This window comes from Diaphorina citri, unplaced genomic scaffold (assembly GCF_000475195.1).
Source record: "Diaphorina citri unplaced genomic scaffold, Diaci psyllid genome assembly version 1.1 scaffold14, whole genome shotgun sequence".
Taxonomy (NCBI): Eukaryota; Metazoa; Arthropoda; class Insecta; order Hemiptera; family Psyllidae; genus Diaphorina; species Diaphorina citri.
This window is the reverse complement of record NW_007377453.1, coordinates 140,735-146,543: the sequence shown is the minus strand read 5'-3', so window position 1 is coordinate 146,543 and position 5,809 is coordinate 140,735.

Genomic DNA, 5,809 nt, shown 5'->3' with positions numbered 1-5,809 from the left:
TCGAGAACGGTAAGAGCTAGAGACTTGAAATTTGGTATGTAGATGTCAAATGTGACAAGGATGCGACACGAAACCATAATGACAGCCCTGAACCTGCATTTGACGCAAGAAAGGTAGCGCAAAACCGTGAAATGGTCGCTGGTGTAGGGTTTTTCACTGAGGTATTTATTTTAACAGATTATTTAGGTTCCATGCTTCCATATTTATGTGTCCTCAAATGAGTAAAAAGGGTTTATTGTAGGTATATGTGGGTTCAGCTGAAATTTGGCAGCGTTTGGAGCCACCTGGACAATAAATTAGTTTCTAATTTAACAATATCTCGGGAACGGTATGAGCTAGAGACTTTAAATTTGGTATGTAGTTCACAAATGTGACAAGGATGTCAACTCAAAACGTTTGGTTGAGATAGGTGCTGCGGTTGGCGGTATTTTGACCGTTTCTTGGCGGTTTTCGACCGTTACGTTTGGTTGAGATAGGTGCTGCGGTTGGCGGTATTTTGACCGTTTTTTGGCGGTTTTCGACCGTTTTTTGGTGGTTTTCAGCTATACCGACTAAACGGTTAGAGATATTATAAAATTTTAGGGAACAATTAGGATAAGGAAAGTCGTGTGATGTTCACACCAGATTTTTTCCCTTTACTGTAGGCCAGGCTCCGAAAATTTGGAGCATCCCCCCCCCTCGACAAAATCCTAGATACGCCCCTGCATGAAAGTAAGTTCATAGGTCGTCGCGACAAATTTCAAGATCATATTGTATTGGGAATAAAGGGAGAACGGGCTCTAGTCTTGATTTTAAATCATTACCTACATGAAAATAAAATCGAAAAATCAAATCAAGAATAATAATAAACATTGGGAATAAAGGGAGAACGGGCTCTAGTCTTGATTTTAAATCATTACTTGAAAGTAAAATCGAAAAATCAAATCAATAATAATAATAAACTGCAGGAGCGTGCGGGTTCAATCCCAGCCAAGGCATGGAATTTCATCTTTATTTCTTTGAGAAGACGAAATAGCACTTCATCGTTAAACACCTCTAATAATGAGGGGTTAGGAGATAGAGTCTGGCTGAGGGACTATAAACAGAGAGTAGATAAGCGTCTAGCTAGGGGACTATAAACACTCTTTGAGAAGACGAAATAGCACTTCATCGTTAAACACCTCTAATAATGAGGGGTTAGGAGATAGAGTCTGGCTGAGGGACTATAAACTATAAACAGAGAGTAGATCAGCGTCTAGCTAGGGGACTATAAACAGGGAGTAGACTAGTCCAAATTTCCTTATGTTATATCTATATCTAGGCTTGCCAAATATCCAAAATGTACGATTAGGTAGGTACATAGGTACTGATCGAATAAACAACGGGCTAATTAATTCCCGGAGGTACGGGCCTAGCTTGTTTTTGCGAACAAAGTAATAATAAAATACCCCAAAGAAAATTGTGGTACACGGGTCAAAAACCCATCAGTCCTTTGTTTTTGCAAACAAATGGAGCCCATTTGTTGGAAATAAATTTTTGAAATCAATCTTTTAAGTTGAAAAATAAATCAATCTTGATCGACTTTTTTAAGTGCCCTCGATTCAATATCCTTTTTACGTTTCTGCTTTTGATTGTTTGAACTGCTGCTTCCTTGCTTCAGATACTTGAAAAAATGTCAAGGAAACAAAGAGGGGAGAGGTCAAATAAAGTTGTCTTACTTGTCCATTCGCATTCAAGTGGTCGAAAATTTGTTCTTGTCCAAACTTTTTCTGTAGTATCAAAAAAAAAAAATCTTCCATTGCTCCTGTGGCAGGATTCTCACTTTTGTGAATTCTTTTATGAGTAGTATGCTGTTTCGTTTTGGGCGTTTTGGCAACCCAAACTTTGGGCATTTCATTAATAAATTTTATTGATTGTTCCTCTCGGAGGTTTTTTTTTATATTTGTATTTATTAAAGTGTGCTAACATTGTCCCTCTCGGAGGTTTTACCTTCCATTATCGACACCTACATTAACCCCACCCAGAACGATTGGAGCCGGGAAAAGCCACCAGCTCGCGATTGCCCAGATGCTCACCCATCCAGATACCAACCATGACTGGATTTAAGTTTAAGACGTTAGACTTAGAAATCCTGTCAAAATCAAGCCCCTGGATGTAAGCTTGCGTGCTAACTGGGATGTAACGTTGCGCAGCTCCCTTGTTTCGTGAACTATTGAGAACTACACGTAATTAACCCCACCCAGAACGATTGGAGCCGGGAAAAGCCACCAGCTCGCGATTGCCCAGATGCTCACCCATCCAGATACCAACCATATGCCATATGTAACCCTTGTTTCGTGAACTATTGAGAACTACACGTGTATTAATGTAAATGAGTTTACCTACAGGCAGAGAACATATCAGTTTGCTTCTTTTTCTTCAGCTTTGTTTCGTGAACCATTGAGAACTTCTTAAAACCCGAATAAACTGCCCGTAGTCAGAGGTTTAACAAGGAAAAACACGAGTATTGGCGATAAGCGGCACAAATCACACAAGACAAACAAAAATAATTGATGAAAAATGGAAACCATAAAAACAGTGTTTTTTTTTTTTCGCACAGCTTGGGTTCGACTTGGGAAATTAATAAAATACAGAAATTGCATTTGGAGTCCAGAGGTTTCCTCTCAGAATGCACCCTGGTTTGTTCGGTGTCAGTGGACTCTATCTCTATTGATAGATTGATACAGGAGATAAAATTTTTGCACCGCTAACTTACGTGACGATAACCGAAACGTAAGACGTAAGTTGACCCATCGAATAACGTCAAAGAGTTCAGTTAACGTAATTCTGATTTTGGTTGCAAAAGTTCGCTAATAACACCAACATAATATGTTCAAAACAAGAGAGGTTTGATAGAGGGAACTGTAACAACGGAGGCCTTAACGTCCAGAAATCGTAAGTTGACCCATCGAATAACGTCAAAGAGTTCAGTTAACGTAATTCTGATTTTGGTTGCAAAAGTTCGCTAATAACACCAACATAATGTGTTCAAAACAAGAGAGGTTTGATAGAGGGAACTGTTAACAACGGAGGCCTTAACGTCCAGAAATCAAAGAGAGAAGAAGGGCAAGCAAGATAGGAGAAAGTCAGCCGTTCTGAGAGCGAACCAGCAAACCTTTTCTAAATAAATACACATAATACCCATGTGTATTTATTTATTTACATTTACACACACACACACACACGCACACACACACACACACACACACACAATGAAAGAAAAAAATCATCTTACTTCGTTCGTTCAGTCAAGTCAATTCCCAGGATAAAATATTGAAGAGGCCAAGGGTTGGCGCCGTGCTGTCATCCCCATTTGTGAGAGCAGTTAAATGAATTGTTGCCACTTTTACAGCTTTTTTTTTTTGTCTTTTATCCAATTTTTCTCCCCCTTCCCTGCAAATTCTTCGAGTGTTATCTCGGATTTTGTTTGTGGCTGACCCGATATACTGGGTAAGAATTCATGGGGTTGTTTGAAGAACCATTCGCCGACTGTCTTGAATAGAGCGATGAACTTTATATTTATTGCTTTATGAAAGTAAACAGGAGCGTGCGGGTTCAATCCCAGCCAAGGCATGGAATTTCATCTTTATTTCTTTGAGAAGACGAAATAGCACTTCGTCGTTAAACACCTCTAATAATGAGGGGTTAGGAGACAGACGAGAGAAGGGATGGAGGGGGATAAGGAGGAGAAGAAGGTTGAGAATTGGAGAAGAAGTGAGAAGAGGAGAAAGATGAGATGGACCCTGTAACATAACTTTTGATCGGATGTGAAGGAAAAGAGTGGAGGTGAAGTAATTCATCCGAGTGTAACGGATGTTATGGAGACGAGAGGAGGGATGGAGGGGGATAAGGAGGAGAAGAAGGTTGAGAATTGGAGAAGAAGTGAGAAGAGGAGAAAGATGAGATGGACAAGAAGGAAGAGAAGGAGAAGAAGGTTGAGAATTGGAGAGGAAGTGAACAAGGAAGAGAAGAATGAGGAGGAGTTCGAGGATTGGAGAGAAAGTAATGGAAGGGAAAGGTGAAGGAGGAGAAGATAAAGGAAGAGAAAGAGGATGAGAAGTAGATGAGAAGGATGGGATGATGGAGGAGATGGCAAGTATCAAAAGTCAATTATCCGGGAACGTCGAAACTTTTCCTTTCTTCTTCTTCTTCTTCTTTCCCTTCTCTCCTGTGGAAAATTTCAGATAGGAGATTTGAGTTGTACTTTCAGAAGAAGTAAGAGTAAGTTTAGTAGAATATAAAGATATTGCATATGTATTATTTTAGCAATTATATATAGATTTTATACCTACCTACCTAGATATAAAGTTAATTTTCACTGAATTACCTACTACTAGACTATATCATCGTTCTAGTTGGGTGGAAGAGCTCACAATGTGAGAAAAATGCCTTTAAAACTTGAATAAAATCCCCTGTTGAGAATTGGAGAGGAAGTGAACAAGGAAGAGAAGAATGAGGAGGAGTTCGAGGATTGGAGAGAAAGTAATGGAAGGGAAAGGTGAACGAGGAGAAGAAAAAGGAAGAGGAGGAGGATAAGAAGTAGATGAGAAGGATGGGATGATGGAGGAGATGGCAAGTATCAAAAGTCAATTATCCGGGAACGTCGAAACTTTTCCTTTCTTTTTCTTCTTCTTTTCCTCCTCTCCTGTGGAAAATTTCACATAGGAGATTTGAGTTGTACTTTCAGAAGAAGTAAGAGTAAGTTTAGTAGAATATGAAGATATTACACATGTATTATTTTAGCAATTATAGATAGATTTTATAGCTACCTAGATACAAAGTTAATTTTCACTGAATTACCTACTACTAGAACTAGGCTATACCATCGTTCTAGATGGGTGGAAGAGCTCACAATGTGAGAAAAATGCCTTTAAAACTTGAATAAAATCCCCTAAAAAGACCCAATACAGGATATCTTCTCAATGGGCCCGAAGGTGATTGCTTTTGGGCTGACATTTGGTTTCGTCTACAAAAATTTTACGAGTGGATGCCCTTTGCACTCAACCTTTGCTATTTCTTTAGCAAGGGAAATTTCAGACTGGTATTAAAGACCCTATAAAGGAAATAATTAACATAAAATCTCCTGTTTTAATTTTCTTCTTGGCTCTTCCTTGTTCTATCTTTTTACTGCATCGTACATGATTGCTCTTCTTCTTACGTCCTTGTACTCCTTGTAGTTTTTTCTTTTGCTTTCCTTTTTTGTCGTTTTCATTTTGATACCCATCCAAGCCTGAATTACTACAAGACGAAGTGAAGGCGAAAATTTTGAACTAAAAGTTAGTAATGGGTGCAAGGAATTTTCCTTTTTTGTCGTTTTCATTTTGATACCCATCCAAGCCTGAATTACTACAAGACGAAGTGAAGGCGAAAATTTTGAACTAAAAGTAATGGGTGCAAGGAACTTGAAGGCTGTAACATATGTAGTTTGGAACGTAAAGTTCTTCCAACATGAAGCTCAGCTGGAGATTTCCCCTCAGCAATTGGAGTATTCCTGTAGTGGAACAAAATGTCGAGTTTCTGACTCCAGATACGACATAACAATAAGTAGATATGTAGATACCTATGTAGGTACTAGGTAATAGGTACCTATTTAGGTACATAAGTTCTATACAAAGACAGTGCTCGCAACTCAATAGGTACATTGTAGAGCAAATGAATTCCAATTTTCATTGTTCTTTGTTTTAATTTTCTTCTTTCTTCCATTTTATCTCTGATTACTTTTCTTCTTGTAATTTTGGTATGCAAATTTAATTGCTCAAAGTCATGTCGCGATAGAATGGAGACTGCGCTC